Here is a 17379-nt window from a genome sequence, read left to right on the forward strand (position 1 = left end):
TCTCTCTGTTGAGTCACATCATGTCAATGTTAACGAAGAGGTAATGCATTAGTGGAATGCTAAACTCTGCAGACGATGGATGTCTCCACAATGAAACCTTAGTCCCCAGCCTCGGCAGTTTGACAAACACATTATGAGTTGATAAATGAGAGAGTGCTAGAATTTACTAAAGTCCAGCGAAGATAGTGAAAAGACCCTGCTCATCCAGAATGTTTTCCTTGCCTTTTATAAATGCTATTAGCACCTGCAGAATAACTCAGGTGAATCTTTGGTCAAGCATTTTAAATTAAAGCAAAACCTTTTTAACCCAAGAGTCTGATGAATGAGCTCTTAGCAAATAGTCACTACCGATGCCTGTGTATGTCATGACTATCTCCTTTTATTAATCGACATGCAAAAAAAAATACACAAAACGTTATGATAGGTAACACAGATTTGATAGATAATGTCAGTGTTGACCATGATCATGTTACTGAAATAATACTGAATGTGATGCTATCATCAATAAAGTCTGTACACTGTAATACTAAAGTATAGATTTTATGCTTACACAGGAAATTTTCAATTGGTCAGAAAAGTGAGAGCTACCACATGAAAACAGAGCGAACATCAAAAGACAAGTCCATTTTGCACATGTCCTAGGAGTTAATTACTAAATAGTAATGGCCCGGAAAGAAATCAGCTGCATTTGGAACATAGCATATGGCACAAATCCATAGAGTCAGAAACAGCAGAAAAGAATTGGAGAGGGAGTTAATTATAAAAGCAATATTTTCACTCTGTTCCAATCTCATCCTCTCATATTGTTTGTATGTGCACCCAGTCTCTCTGCTTCATGCCTGAGCCATCAGTTGTATCATAACTATTTTCACTTCATAACCCCCAAAGTCTGCTCACCTCTTTCTGCCTTTAAAACCCATCTCTTTGGCAACATCTTTAGGCAGGATAATCTTTATAGGTGCCACAACAAATCTAGAATTCTGTTAAAAAGCATGTGGAATCCTTGGTAAAACGAATAAGGGCAGAAAGTACAAAAGCTAGGAAGTTATACTAAACTTTTATAATCCACAGGTTAGGCCTCAACTGAATATTGTGCCCCATTCTGGATCCCACACTCTTGAACGGATATGAAGATCAGTTGGAGCTGATTTCATAAAATGGTGCCGAGGATAAAATGGTTCAGCAATATGTAGAGTTTAGAGACGCTACGGTCATTGTCTTCAGAGCGAAGATTATGAAGAGAAAATTTGATCAATGTGTTTAAAATCATGAAGGATTTTATAGAACCAGTGGTAACATGAGGTAAAATGAAACATTTTCTGCATTGAATTGTAATAAAGTGGAATGCATTGCCTGAAAATATGGTGGAAGCAGATTCCATAATAATTTTGGAAAGGAAATTGGAATGCAGAAGCAAGATCCAGAAGTAACTCACAGCCTGCATGTGAGCAAGTAACTAATATGCATAGAAGAGGTGACCCCTTTAAATAGCATTCCTACATGTATGATCCTTCCTATTAACAATCACTTTGAATTCTTGTTCAAAGTTATCACAATGCATGCCAGCGGCTGGGACAAAATATAAGCAACATCAATTTTGTTCCAGGAGAACAATATTTTAGAAAGCTTTTTACATGTCCTATCAATCCCTATGGATTGTCTGAGCTCATATGGCAGTTGGTTTACTGTTAGCATTGGTTGAGTGGTCACCTACACCACTGGTCATTACATTTTGACTGGAAACCTGATGCATGACTCTAAGTTATTATGTTTGAATATTTGCTAAGCCGCAGGCGAGAGGCTTTATTCGCTATATAGTCAAGTCTCAGCCAAGCTCTCACAGGTCCACGAAACTTGGGAAATGATGGTTCATGGATATTGGGCAAACGTTCAGGACCCAGAACTTCTGGATTGGGAACAGTAAAACTGCAGATTATCCAAGTTTCCAGCAGATGCAGCCAATATATTGTGTAAACCTTGGAAAGCATTTCCTGGGCCTTAGGCCCTTTCAGTTGCAATCATAATATAATGACGGCAATCATAATTGGATGGGGCCCTCACTTCTGTGGACATGGAAACTATGCCACATTTAGACACATTTGTTTAGGAATGAACAGCTCTACAAAGAGCACCATAGAAAAGAGGCATGTAAATACAATGGTGTAGCTCGTTTTGATTGTCATGTGGTTTGTCTCTTCCTTTCTCATGGTAGTTTCCCTTTGCATCTCATTGTATCTCTTTATCTTCACCTCCACTGTATCATCTTTGCCATGCTCTCATTTTGCAGTCGTTTCCTCTTCTTTTCATTTTAGATGTACGGCTTATATTATATCAGGAGCGTAAAACACATGAATTGTGAGTTTCTGCTTTTCAGATGACATTCAGTTGCTGCCCCAGCTGTCTTGAACCACCTCATGGTGTTGTAACATTTGACCATATCCATCTACATTTAGTATCATTGAATTGAACCAAAAGCAAAGGCAGAGTGTCACCAATACTTGAGATGAAGGGTGTGTGTCATCAATGAAACGCATCTGTTACACCTTGACCATTCCAGCAACTAGGAAGCGGAAATTCTTCACATCAACTAGAGTTCTTTCAGTTTCTGGTTGTCTCCAGGTTTTAGTATACGGCTATCAGGAGTGTAAAGTGGCATACAGGTGACCTTTGACTAAAGGCCAAGGTAAACCCCTCTGGGAATTTGGCTTGAATCCCTGAAAGTGCTGGAGGAAACTGAGCAGGTCTGGAGCATCTGTGGCAAGAGAAAAAAAGTTAGCCTTTTGAGGAAGAGTCACCAGACCCAAAATGTAAATTCTGATTTTTCTTCACAGGTGCTGCGAGACCTGCTGAACTTTTCCAGCAACTTCTGTTTTTGTTAACCTTTTGAGGATTTGTGTGTAGGAGCAGGGATGTCTTGCTGCAATTATACAGGGCCTTGGTGAGGCCACACCTTAAGTATTGTGTGTAGTTTTGGTCTCCTATTCTGAGGAAGGACATTCTTGCTATTGAGGGAGTCCAGCGAAGGCTCACCAGACTGATTCCCGGGATGGCAGTACTGACATATGAGGAAAGACTGGATCGACTGGGCTTGTACTCACTGGAATTTTGAAGAATGAGGGGGGATCTCATAGAAACATAAAATCCTGGTGGGATTGGACAGGCTAGATGTGGAAAGAATGTTCCCAATGTTGGGGAAGTCCAGAACTAGGGATCACAGTCTAAAATAAGGTGTAAGTCATTCAGGACTGAGATGAGGAAGAATTTCTTCACTCAGAGAGTTCTGAACCTATGGAATTTTCTCCCACAGGAAGCTGTTGGGACCAGTTCATTAGATATATTCACGAGGGAACGGGACATGGCCCTTGCGGCTAAAGGAATCAAGGGGTATGGAGAGAAAGCAGGAGTGGGATACTGAAATTGCATGATCAGCCATGATCATATAAAATTGTGGTACAGGCTCGAAGGGCCAAGTGGTCTACTCTTGCACCTATTTTCTATGTTTCTGTGTTTAAATCCAGTATGATTCTTCTTCAGACCTGAAAGAGCTCGGAAAATGTTTTGTTCATAATTTTGACAGAGACAGAAGAGGGTTAAAGGGAGCAGACGGTGTAAAGGACAATGCAAAAGGCAAATGGGTTGTTAATGGTGTTGAATGAGAAAAAAAAATGGAAAATGGGTGCAAATTAAGTTGCGAAAGGGAAAGAATTGGTCCTCTCTGACAGGACCTCTTGCAATTCTGAAGAAGTGTCCTATTAGACTCAAATCTGTTTCTTTCTGTACCAGTGATACCAGAGATGCTGAGTTCTTCAGCAATTTCCATTTTGGTCCAGATTCCTAGCATCCGCAGTATTTTGGTTTTATTTGAGAACTCAAATCCTATCAGTCAGCTGGTGGATTTAAATTTAATGAATGAATCTAGAACTCAAAGTTAGCCTCTGTGATGGTGATCATGAAACTATCATCAGTTGTTGTTTGAAAAGCTATCTCCAGCAAAGGAAATCTGCAATCCATGTTTGGTTCAGGCGATGCGTGAATTTTAAGTGGCCCAACAAACTGTTCAGTTCAAGGGCGCTTACAGACAGCAACAAATGTCACCGACACCCACATCCATGAAAGAATGACACTAAAAAAAAGTTCCTCATTGTTTGCTTGATAGAAATAAATAATGCTTCCTAAAAATGCGCACATCATGGTCACTGTTATAGAGTCACAGAGTCATAGAGTTGTACAGCATGGAAATAGACCCTTTGGTCCAACTCGTCCACACCAACCAGACATCCCAATCTGACATATTCCTTTTTTCCAGCATTTGGCCCACATCCCTCTAAACCCTTCCTATTCATTTACCCATCCAGATGCCTGTTATATATTGTAATTGCACCAGCCTCCACCACTTCCTCTGGCAGCTCATTCCATACATGTACCACCCTCTGCATGAAAAATTGCCCCTCAGCTCCTTTTTAAATCTTTTACCTCTCATCTTAAACCTATGCCCTCTAGTTTTGAACGCCCCTACCCTGGGAAATAGACATTAGCTGTTTACCCTATCCACAGCCCTCATGATTTAATAAAACCCTCAGCCTCCGTGACTCCAGGGAAAATAGCCCCAGTCTAGTCAGCCTCTCCCGACAGCTCAAATCCTCCAAGCCTGGCAACGTCGTTATACATCTTTCCTGAACCATTTCTAGTTTAACAACATTGTTCCTACAGCACGGAGCCCAGAACTGAACGCAATATTCCAAAAATAGCCTGATCAATGTCCTGTACAGTCACAACAATTTCTTTGTCATCACTTTTCTTCAGCCACAACCCAAGTTCTTCTGCTGCTCCAGATTTCAGCTTCCTCTGCCCGATGATCAAAAAGCTTCACCAATTCTTTTGTACTCCTCCAAAATCAGATGCAAGATGCGAAAGAATAATTTTGTCAATCAAGAAGAAAACAAACTTGCATTTTTATAGCCCCTTTCACAACCCCAGGATGTCTCAAAGAACTTTGCAGCCAATAAGATACTTCTGAAGTGGAATCACTCTTGTCTTATGCAAATGCAGTCATGAATTAACAATCTGGAGAATGTCATGGGGGTTGATCTCAATAGAACTGGAGGATGACAGCCAGTAGATTTTGAGACTGGTGAGCGAGGGATAGCAAGACATAGGAAAGGCAAAAGTCCAGTCACTTCCTGAAGCTGAATAAACACTTGGGTGGGGGTGCTGTGCTCTCAGCTGCTTCAAGCACATCCCAGGTGGGATAAAGCGCCATGAAAAAGATACTCACAGGGCTGTCCTCGGTGATATCCGTAAACCAACAGAACTGGCAAGATCTGGAGCTGGTGAGATGCTCACTTTCTCTCAAATTTGGGCCACGTCAGTCTATTGAATGAATTCACAAGTCAATCAACAAAGATTCAGCATTCAGATCCAAGATGAGTGTTGTATTTGTAGGGAAAGGTGATAGTCCTCTGTAACCTTAGCCTCTGTCCCCTAGTCTGGTCGTAGCCCACAATCGTCTTATGAACCACCATGAGCAGATCCTGCCTCTGTACCAGCCTCGAAGCTATACTCAGTGCCAGTATCGAAGCTGGTGTCGCTAAGCACCACATTCAGTGATGGTGCTTTCTCATCATTGATGTAGGTTTGGTCGCTGTTTCTCTCTCGCTGTCTCCCCTGGGTGTGCTGCAACTGGCTATGTGGACATTCTGGGGCAGGCTTGGTTTTAAAAGCAGGCAGAGAGGGACATGCTGAAGAAAGGGTTAGGGAAGCAAACAACCGCGTCGCTTGCATTTCCCGCACTTCCACCCTCAAACCCCCTCCCCGATTCAAAAGTAAAGACAGATTTCCCTGGTCCTCACATACCACCCCACCAACCTCCGCATCCAGTGTATCATCCTCCACCACTTCCGCCACCTGCAATTCAACCCCATGACCAAAGAGATATTTCCCTCCCCACCCTTATCTGCCTTTTGTAGGGACCATTCACTCCACAGCTCCCTCGAGCGTTCCACACTCCCCACTAGCCCCACCACCCCCGACACTTTTCCCTGCAAGTGCAGGAAGTGCTACACCTGCCCCTAAACCTCCACCCTCACCCCCATCCAAGGCCTTAAGCAAATTTTCCACATCTGACAGGGTGTATCCTCCAACCTGGTCTATTGTATCCGTTGCTCCCGAAGTGGCCTCCTGTATATTAGTGAGATCAAGCGCAGACTCAGGGACTGCTTCGTGGAGCCTCTGCGCTCTGTATGCAATAATCGACACCTTCTGGTCGCCAACCATTTTAACTCCCCCTCCCGCTCCTTGGATGACATGTCCATCCTGGGCCTCCTCCAGTGCCATAATGATGCCTCACGCAAACTGGAGGAGCAACACCTCATATTCCACCTCGGGAGTCTACAGCCGATGGCCTGAACATGGAATTCACCGGTTTTAAAATCTTCCCACCCCCGACCTCATCCCACATCCAAACCTCCCTCTCAACCCCGCCTCCTGGACCTGGCACAACCTGTCTATCTTCTTCCCCATCCATCCGCCCCACCCTTCCCACAGCCAATCCCCACTACCCTCTACCTGCATCCACCTATCACCGCCCCACCTACCTTTCCCCAGCCCCACCCATCCTCCTTCTATTTATTTCCCAGCTGCCTTCCCCCTTCCCAGTTCTGAAGAAGGGTCCTGGCCCGAAACGTTGACTTTCGTGCTCCTCTGATGCTGCCTGGCCTGCTGTGTTCCTCCAGCTCCACACTTGTCTCTGACTCCAGCATCTGCGTTTCTTGCTATCTCCAGGAGATCTACGATCACATCATCAATAACTTGCTCTTCATCCCAGATCCCAATTTGAGGGTAAGGAGAGAGTTGAGAAGGAGCTTGAGGCAATAACATATCCTCATTTTCCAAGGCCTTGCTGATGCTGGATGCCATGGGCTCGAGTAAGGCCCATGCTTGGATTACATCCTGCAAGCGAGAAGGGAGAATTCAGCGATTGTGCGTCACTTTTTGTGGGTGATGTCCTTGCCTGAAGTTATACCCTGGCAGTAGGAGGCTGGCATCTTCAGAAGGTGTGGGTAGTCTGGAGAGTTGGACGTGAGGCATGAAGTTTGAGTGTTTGTGACTCATGCCGAGTGAGTGATTGGAGTGAGTTGAGGTGAGTAATGTGAGAATTTGCGCTATGGCGGCCATGTGATATATATGATGCTGCAATCATTGACTTTCATTGTATATGTCAGGTCAGTAAAGTTTTCCTACCCCTGCTGCCGACTCCTTGGAGCCAGACTCTTTACTTGCTTTACCACATGGGGTTTCACACCCTTCAAAGGGCTTGACATTTGAAGGGGGTGAAAGCACCTACGTTGTAGAAATATCACCTCTCTCTTTGATTGTATCTCCAAGAGGTGCCTCTAGCACTGCATCACTGAATCTTGGAATCCAGCCCCCGGACTGGAGATGCATTTTTCTTCAACTTAGTCTTCAACTATGTCTTTTTTCTCAACCTTCCCATCTCCCCTACAACCTCCCTTTAAAAAAAAAAGCCTGCCTTTAATAGCTGAAGCCTAACTCAAAGACATATTCAGGCTCACAGTGTCATGCACATATGTGTACTAGAATCTGCATATCTTGATACAGAGGGCCCTGTTCTTTCCAGACAGAAAGAACATGTGCACACAATGCAACTTGTTTAGCTCAACAAAGTAGGGATCAGATATTTGTTGGTTCATTCTCAGGGCAATGCCCTGATTAATGGGAGTCAAACTGCCTGGTCTGAAATCGATACAATGCATGGTAGTTAATAGTCAGTCATCATTAATTGTTGCATTGTCCATGCTATCTAACTTGCTAACCAATTAGCACTCTCTTCTCATCAAGTATAAGTTGGTGGTTTTTCCCTTTTCCTTGTGAATTGTCCTGAGTGCAAAACAAAATGCTTTGATAAAATGTGTCTTTTTTTTAAAATTCGCTGTAATAAATTAGATCATGACTGTAACAATCTAAATACATGTTTTTAATAGCATAGTGGGTCTTACTACTGACAGCCAATCGCTTTGGTACTGAAAATTAAATTTTCGAACACAGAATTTCATTCCTTCAGCTTTTAATTGTTGTTGGAGATTTTTCCACTTTTTTTTTTCTGTCTTGCCCTTAATCTGATCTTTTCAATCACTTGTGGGACATGGGTATCACTGACAGGCCAGCATTTATTGTGTGTCCAGCTGCCCTTGTACTGCATGGCTTGCTAGGCCACATCAAAGGGTAGTTAAGAGTCAATCATATTGCTGGGGGTCTGGAGTCACATGTACATCAGGTAAGAATGGCAGGTGTCCTTCCTTGAGGGACATTAGTCAGCCAGATGGGTTTTACCCCAACAATCAGCTGTGGTTTCATGGTCATGAGTAGATTCTCAATTCCAGGCTTTTTATTAACATTCAAAACCGAATTCCGCCATCTGCCATGACGGGATTCGAATCCAGATCCCCAGAATATGAGCAGAGTTTCTGAATTAAATAATTAATTAATTAGAAAGAAATCAAAAATCACATGATTTCAGGTTATAGTCCAACAGGTTTATTTGAACGCATGGGGTTTTGAACTCTTGCTCCTTCTTCAGGTGTCAGTGAGAAAGGTGGCATCAGACACAGAATTTATAAGCAAAATAATCAAAGGGTCATAGAACTGATACGAATATGTTAACCAAACCTAAGATGGCTGTTCAATCTTTAATCAGTTTGAAAGGATTAATATGCAAATTACAGAATTTCTTTCAAGTCACTGCCCTGAAATAACTAAAGATTATATCAGTACATCAGAGGTGACATCTCAGGTCAGACATTGCATTTTAGGTGTGAGGCCTTGTTTAGAATCTGGCTGTGTATTAATTTAGCATCAGACTGGTTTTATTTCCAAAGTAGGAATTTATAAAATGCCACATTGACTGTCTACAAATTGTGTGTTTTCTGAATAAAATAGAATGTATCCGCAAATGCAAATTCACCCCATAGATTTATATGTGTATGTGCATGCCTATGTGAGGGAGGGAGAGAAAGAAGGTGTGTGTGTATGTGTGTGTTTGTGTGTGAAAGAGAGAGAGCGTGCGAGAGAGAGAGCGTGCGAGAGAGAGAGCGTGCGAGAGAGAGAGCGTGCGAGAGAGAGAGCGTGCGAGAGAGAGAGCGTGCATGTTGCAATTGCAGATGCATTCTACTTTGTTCAAAAGCACACAATTTGTAGGCAGTCATTCCTACTTTGGAAATAAAATCAGTCTGACGCCAAGTTAATACACAGCCAGATTCTAAACAAGGCCTCACAACTAAAATGCATTGTCTGACCTGAGACGTCACCTCTGATATACTGATAAAACTTTTAGTTATTTCAGGGCAGTGACTTGAAAGAAATTCTGTAATTTGCATATTAATCCTTTCAAATTGATTAAAGATTGTACAGCCATCTTAGGTTTGTTCAACACATTTGCATCAGTTCTATGACCCTTTGACCTTTTGCTTTTCAATTCTGTGTCTGATGCCACCTATTTCACTGACACCTGAAGAAGGAGAGAGACTCCGAAAGCTCGTTCTTCAAATAAACCTGTTGGACTATAACCTGGTGTTGTGTGATTTTTGACCTTGTCCACCCCAGTTCAACACCGGCACCTCCACATCTTACTTAGCAAGGACATTGGTTAGGCCATTTTTGGAATACTGCATTCAACTCTGGTATCCCTGCTGTAGCAAGGGTGTTGTGAAACTTGAAAGGGTTCAGAAAAGATTTACGGGGTCATTGCCAGTGGTGGAGGATATGATTTATAGAGAGAGGCTGAATAGGCTGAGGCTATTTTCCCCAGAGCATCAGAGGCTGAGGGGTGACATTATAGAAGCTTATTAAAATCATGACGGGCATGGCTAGGGTGAATAGACAAAGTCTTTTCCCCAGGGTAGGGGCATTCAAAACTAGAGGACATAGGTTTAAGGTGAGAGGGGTAAGATTTAAAAGGCACCTATGGGGCAACTTTTTCACACAGAGGGTGATATGTTTATGGAACGAACTGCCAGAGGAAGTGGTGGAGGCTGGTACAATTACAACATTTAAAAAGCATCTGAAAGGGTACGTGAGTAGGAATGACTTAGAAGGATATGGGCCAAATGCTGGCAAATGGGACGAGATTTATTTAGGATATCTGGTTGGCATGGATGAGTTGCACTGAAAAGTCAGTTTCCATGTCATACATCTCTATGACTGTGACACTAATAGCCTAGCAACAATACTACTAGGCTGCAGCGTACCATTCTTCCTCCCTATTGGGAGTAAACTTTACTTTGCCCTTGAATGCAGGTTGTGGGGTAGAGGACCAGGTAAAATTTAAGAAAAATGTATTTGGTAATTTCCCCATGTTTCCGTCTGTTTTTGTCAGAGATGGGGAGGCCAGTTAATGATGAAGAAGCAATTAGCAGCAAACTTCCAAGGCTAATAAAATATTGATTGCATCACATGAGCTCCATATTCTATCAGAAACTCAACTACTCAGAGAAGGGTTAAAATTGAATCAGAGATAGTAGGAACTGCAGATGCTGGTGAATCCGAGACAACAAGGTGCAGGGCTGGATGAACACAGCAGGCCAAGCAGCATCATAGGAGCAGGAAGGCTGACGTTTCGGGCCTAGACCCTTCATCAGAAAAGGGGGAGGGGAAGGGGGTTCTGAAATAAACAGGGAGAGAGTGGGAGGCGGATAGAAGATGATAGAGGAGAGGATAGGTGGAGAGGAAACAAACAGGTCAAAGAGGCGGGAATGGGGCCAGTAAAGGTGAGTGTAGGTGGGGAATTAGGGAGGGGATTGGTCAGTCCAGGGAGGACGGACAGGTCAAGGGGGTGGGATGAGGTTAGTCGGTAGGAGATGGAGGTACTGCTTGAGGTGGGAGGAGGGGATAGGTGGGAGGAAGAACAGGTTAGGGAGGCAGGGACGAGCTGGACTGGTTTTGGGATGCGGTAGGGGGAGGGGAGATTTTGAAACTTGTGAAATCCACATTGATACCATTGGGCTGCAGGGTTCCCAAGCGGAATATGAGTTGCTGTTCCTGCAACCTTCGGGTGGCATCGTTGTGGCACTGCAGGAGGCCCAGGATGGACATGTCGTCTGAGGAATGGGAGGGGGAGTTGAAATGGTTCGCGACTGGGAGGTGCAGTTGTTTGTTGCGAACCGAGCGTAGGTGTTCTGCAAAGCGGTCCCCGAGTCTCCGCTTGGTTTCCCCGATGTAGAGGAAGCCACACCGGGTACAGCGGATGCAGCATACCACATTGGCAGATGTGCAGGTGAACATCTGCTTGATGTGGAAAGTCTTCTTGGGGCCTGGGATGGGGGTGAGGGAGGAGGTATGGGGGCAAGTGTAGCACTTCCTGCGGTTGCAGGGAAAAGTGCCGGGTGTGGTGGAGCTGGAGGGGAGTGTGGAGCGGACAAGGGAGTCACGGAGAGAGTGGTCCCTCCGGAAAGCAGATAAGGGTGGGGAGGGAAAGATGTCTTTGGTGGTGGGGTCAGATTGCAGATGGCGGAAGTGTCGGAGGATGATGCGTTGGATCCGGAGGTTGGTGGGGTGGTACGTGAGGACGAGGGGGATTCTTTTTTGGTTCTTATTGCGTGGACGGGGTGTGAGGGATGAGTTTCTTATTGCGTGGACGGGGTGTGAGGGATGAGTGTCTTATTGCGTGGACGCGTCTGCTCCCAGGACGAGGCATTCCACTCCCGTACATCTCAGTTGTCCTCGTTTTTCAAGGACCGTAACTTCCCCCCCTCAGTGGTCGAGAACGCCCTCCACCGTGTCTCCCACATCTCCCGCAACTCATCCCTCACACCCCGTCCATGCAATAAGAACCAAAAAAGAATCCCCCTCGTCCTCACGTACCACCCCACCAACCTCCGGATCCAACGCATCATCCTCCGACACTTCCGCCATCTGCAATCCGACCCCACCACCAAAGACATCTTTCTCTCCCCACCCTTATCTGCTTTCCGGAGGGACCACTCTCTCCGTGACTCCCTTGTCCGCTCCACACTCCCCTCCAGCTCCACCACACCCGGCACTTTTCCCTGCAACCGCAGGAAGTGCTACACCTGCCCCCATACCTCCTCCCTCACCCCCATCCCAGGCCCCAAGAAGACTTTCCACATCAAGCAGATGTTCACCTGCACATCTGCCAATGTGGTATGCTGCATCCGCTGTACCCGGTGTGGCTTCCTCTACATCGGGGAAACCAAGCGGAGACTCGGGGACCGCTTTGCAGAACACCTACGCTCGGTTCGCAATAAACAACTGCACCTCCCAGTCGCGAACCATTTCAACTCCCCCTCCCATTCCTCAGACGACATGTCCATCCTGGGCCTCCTGCAGTGCCACAACGATGCCACCCGAAGGTTGCAGGAACAGCAACTCATATTCCGCTTGGGAACCCTGCAGCCCAATGGTATCAATGTGGATTTCACAAGTTTCAAAATCTCCCCTCCCCCTACCGCATCCCAAAACCAGTCCAGCTCGTCCCTGCCTCCCTAACCTGTTCTTCCTCCCACCTATCCCCTCCTCCCACCTCAAGCCGTACCTCCATCTCCTACCAACTAACCTCATCCCACCCCCTTGACCTGTCCGTCCTCCCTGGAGTGACCAATCCCCTCCCTAATTCCCCACCTACACTCACCTTTACTGGCCCCATCCCCGCCTCTTTGACCTGTTTGTTTCCTCTCCACCTATCCTCTCCTCTATCCATCTTCTATCCGCCTCCCACTCTCTCCCTATTTATTTCAGAACCCCCTTCCCCTCCCCCTTTTCTGATGAAGGGTCTAGGCTCGAAACATCAGCCTCTCTGCTCCTATGATGCTGCTTGGCCTGCTGTACTCAGAGGAGGCAGGTGTTCAGCAGGAGGCCAGAGCAACATGATAATAAGAAGCAATCTGAATTTTTAATGGTGCAAAGGCAATCCTGAGGGCATCCATAAGTGTAGGCTCACCCCTGCAGGATCTGCGTATAGAGACTGCACTCGACAGACAATGTTAAAAATACACAGATGGCTTCTGGTGTCCTTAGCCTTTCAATGCAGTCATTACTGTCCACCCTTCTTTTGAGGCTTTGACCACAGGGGCACTCTGACATTCCAGATGCTGTGAAACCTGCCCTGGATTGAAACTGTCTGCCTCAACTCACTCATAGTCCTTAAATGGACAGTTCACCTGAGGGCTGATTAAGAAGGCTTTTAGCACACTTGCTTTCATTGTTCAAGCCATTGAGTATAGGAGTTGGGATATTATGCTGAGTTTGTACAGGAAGTTGGTGAGTCCTCTTCTGGTGTCCTGTGTCCAGTTATGGTCACCCTGTTGCAGGAAGGATATTATTAAGCTGGAAGGGGTTCAGAAGAGATTGACCAGAATGTTGCGGGGAATTAAAGGTTTAAGTTATAAGGAGAGGCTGGATAGACTGGGACCTTTTTTCACTGGAGCGTAGGATGTTGAGGGGTGACCTTATAGAGGTTTATAAAATCATAAGGGGCATAGAAAAGGTGAATGGCAGGTGTCTTTTCCCTTTGGTGGGGGATTTCAAGACTAGGGGACATATTTTAAGTTGAGAAGAGAAAGAGTTAAAAAAGACATGGGGCATTTTGTTTTTGTTTTTTTACAGAGGATGGTTTGCATGTGGAATGAACTTCCAGAGGAAGTGGTGGATGCAGGTGCGGTTACAATGTTTGAAAGACATTTAGATGAGTACATGAATAAGAAATGTTTGGAAGGATATGGGCTAAGCACAGGCAAGTGGGACCAGTTTAGTTTGGGATTAGGGTCACATGGACTGGTTGGACCGAACACTCTGTTTCCATGCTGTATGATCTCTATGGCCATGGCTAATTGTAAGTACACTGTGACTCATCACAATCATGTGACCTTTGACATAGTTAAGACAGTAGATGTAGGAGCAGAAGTAGGCCATTCAGCTCATTGAGTCTGCTTCAGCATTCAACGAGATCATGGCTGATCTGATAATCCTTCACTTTCCTATATTTTCCTCATTGATTCCTTTACTGAGTGAAAACCTATCTGTGTCAGCCCTAAATACATTGAATAACCCAGCCTCAACAGCTCTCTGTGGTAAGGAGTTCTATGGATTCACAAAATCCTGAGAGAAGAAATTCCTCCTCATCAGTACATGATGCCATCTTGGCCGTTTACTTCAGCTCTGTATGTTCAAAACTCTCTCAGAGCAACATCGATGGGACCTTGATAGTTTTAGGCCATCCCTTCATCATTAGCTTCTGCAGAACCCACAATGGAGAACTGACCCAGAATACACACTGCTCTGACTAATCAACTTATGAGCCTCTAAATGCTCATGGACACTAAAAATACTCCACATCTGGAAAATACTGACACCTCAATGTGAAATCAGGTTCAGGAAATGAAATAGAGCTACAATTTGTGGTTCCAGCTCTGCATTGGTTCTCACCAATTTTTCAATCAGATTAGGTGAAAGCAATGCAGCAGGGGGGAGGTGGCCTAGTGGTATTATTGCTGGACTGTTAATCTGGAGATCTGGGTTCAAATCCCACCACAGTAGAATAAGAAACTAATGATGACCACAAATCCTTTGTCAATTGTCAGGGGAAATACCCCTCTGGCTCACTAATGCCCTTTAGGGAAGGACACTGCCATCCTTACCTGGTCAGGCCTACATTTGACTCTTATCTACCCTCTGGGCAATTAGAGATGGGCAATAAATGCTGCCAAGCCAGCAACACCATTATCCCATGAATGAATAAAGGGAAAAAAAATTTCTTGCCTCATGCACACACAGCCAGTAGCTGCCCTGTAGAGGGTGCCATGTATAGATTTCCCACTCAGAGCAAATGGCAAGAATTAAACAGAAAAAAGGCAAGTTGAAGAAAAAGCAAGTGTTCTTTATCTGCCAGTATATAATAAATTCTGACCGCTACTTTCTTTAACCCTGTACAGAAAAAAGGGTTAATCCCCCCTTTCATTGGTAAATTTCACTAGTGTAATGGCAGTCATTTTCATGACTTTCTACTCTGCTTGATTAGTGGCAATTTATCCCCATTAACTCTTTCCTTGTTATTTTCAATGCAACAGTAAGAGTGTGTCTCTTTGTCTTTTGTGAAGAACTGAATTCATTCTGGGAATTGTAAAAACACATGCTCTTATTCATTTCCATCAAAACTTATTAGGATGGTATTTCCTGTGAATATGGTGGTCCCTGTATCTCATAGACTCAGACACTCACAACACAGAGGAAGCCCTTCAGTCCATCATATCCATTCAGGTGAACAAAAGATCTGACAACAGTATTCCCATTTTCCAGCCCTTGGCCCATAGCCCTGGAGGCTATGGCAATGAAAATCAATATCTAAGTACGAGATAAATGTTACGAGAGTTTTTAACCAAAACACCCCTTCAGGCAGTGAGTTCCAGATTTCCACTACCCTCTGGCTAAAAGCTTTCTCCTTGACTCATCTCTTAGCCTTAAATCTATGGCCTCTGCTTATTGACACCCTTACTAATGGAAAAAAAAAATTGCTTTCCCAACCATCTTATCTATGCCCTTCATAATCTTATGTGTTTCTGTCAGGGACCCTCTTAATCTTCACTGGAAAACAATTTAATCCTTCCTCACAGCTCAGGCTCTCCAGCCCATGCAGCATCCTGGTGAATCTCCTGTGCACCCGCTAGCGCAATCATTTCTTTCCTATCTTTCTGAATGACCATTCGATCCACATTAAAGAGGATATGTTACATTAACTAAAATGTCATTGCTGTTTGCAAGGTAAACTAACTGCAAGCAATGAGCCATGATCTGCAGTTAGAGATTATTTATCATTTTTATACAAAAAAAAAACCTCCTCGCTCACATTTTAAATCCCTCATTCATAAGTGACAAGCCATACTAAGTGTGTGTTAGAGTAACATTGCAAGCCATATCATTAATCAACAAAATAGGGATTAGACAGACCAAGGTTTCAAACACTGCGGAGGAATCTGCAGCTGCGTCGCAGCGAATGTCGAGTAATCTGTTAAAACAACATTGGGGGCTTTTGTTTAAACACTAAACCAGTAATACTCAGAACGAGCAGTGCTGGTAAACTGAAGAAGGCAGGGATGGCCCTTACTGTTCTTACTGAGAAATGAGGAAGTTTATCTTGCGAACAAATGACGGGGTCAGCGTAATAAAACAACAAACTCACTGACCTGTGGTAGATACCGGAGATTAAACAACCCATGGGAATTAGGCGGCCTGGAACTGTTAACAAGCCCCGCATATTCCGGTGGAAAAATGTTACAGATGTATCAACCTGCAAACACTTGTGCACTAACTAGCCCTCACGGATTCACGAAAACACAATGTAAACATTATTCCATACTTCATTCATTATAGAGCAGTACTTCGTACAGCACACTGTGTGAGCTTCAATCTCAGCCCATCGTTATAGCTACCAGCTGTTAAATTGCTGGCACAATTGTATTCATGTGAGCAGCTATTACATTTGTTCAAATAACCTGTTAGTTGTTGTTTTCAACCCCTTAAACCCAATACTACCCAGTTCTTCCTTGCTTTACTACAGTGACTGGGACACAGCCCCAGAACAAACAGGGAGCACAATACTGATGAGTTCCAATGTTCCTCCGTCCTCTATCATGGGTAACATAAATGTCAATGTATGAGAACACCCACAACTGCCACCTATTGTGTGCTTTGTAGTTTTCTATATGTTAGCCCATTTAACATATACCAACAAAGACTTAGTTCTTGTTGAGTCAGATATCTTGAAGTTTATTTACAACAGTAACTATTTATGATGCTACACCATCACAGATCTGGTTTGGGTACTGAGCTCACTGATGTCACTGTAAATCACATACACTTAGCTGACTGAATGAAGTCATTACACTGACTCCATCACACAGAAATAGCAACTGAGGTGAGGCAGATACCTTTATACCAATATCACACATCAAGAGGTCATGTTACTGTCTTAAAGGTGCAGGCCTGTCTAATATGGAATCTAGAGTGTTAGAACCTTCATTGATATTTCATTCTTTTTAGTTTTAATTATTTTATCAATGTTGAATTCATCATCATAGATCATGGAATCCCTACAGTGTGGAAACCAGCCCTTCGGCCCAACAAGTCCACGCTGACCCTCAGAAGAGCATCCCACCCAGACCCATCCCTCTACCCCTTCCCTGTAACCTTGCATTTTCCATGCTAACACACCTAATCTACAGACCCCTGAACACCACAGGCAATTTAGTATGGCCAATCCACCTAACCTGCACATCTTTGGACAATGGGAGGAAACTGGAGCACCTGGCAGAAACCCACACAGACATGGATGGAATTGAACCTGGGTCCCTGGTG

At 44.4% G+C, this 17379-nt stretch overlaps 1 long non-coding RNA gene across 1 annotated transcript; it reads right to left on the reverse strand.

The window, feature by feature from the left end:
• Positions 1–221: 221 nt before the first annotated feature.
• On the reverse strand, positions 222–16402 carry LOC125484033. The gene is made up of 3 exons (XR_007262906.1): positions 16209–16402; positions 5276–5370; positions 222–2752 (listed from the first exon to the last, which is right to left on the reverse strand). It is a non-coding gene; the product is annotated as an uncharacterized LOC125484033 (long non-coding RNA).
• Between the last annotated feature and the right edge of the window lie 977 nt (positions 16403–17379).

Source organism: Rhincodon typus, chromosome 9 (assembly GCF_021869965.1).
Source record: "Rhincodon typus isolate 14 chromosome 9, sRhiTyp1.1, whole genome shotgun sequence".
Taxonomy (NCBI): Eukaryota; Metazoa; Chordata; class Chondrichthyes; order Orectolobiformes; family Rhincodontidae; genus Rhincodon; species Rhincodon typus.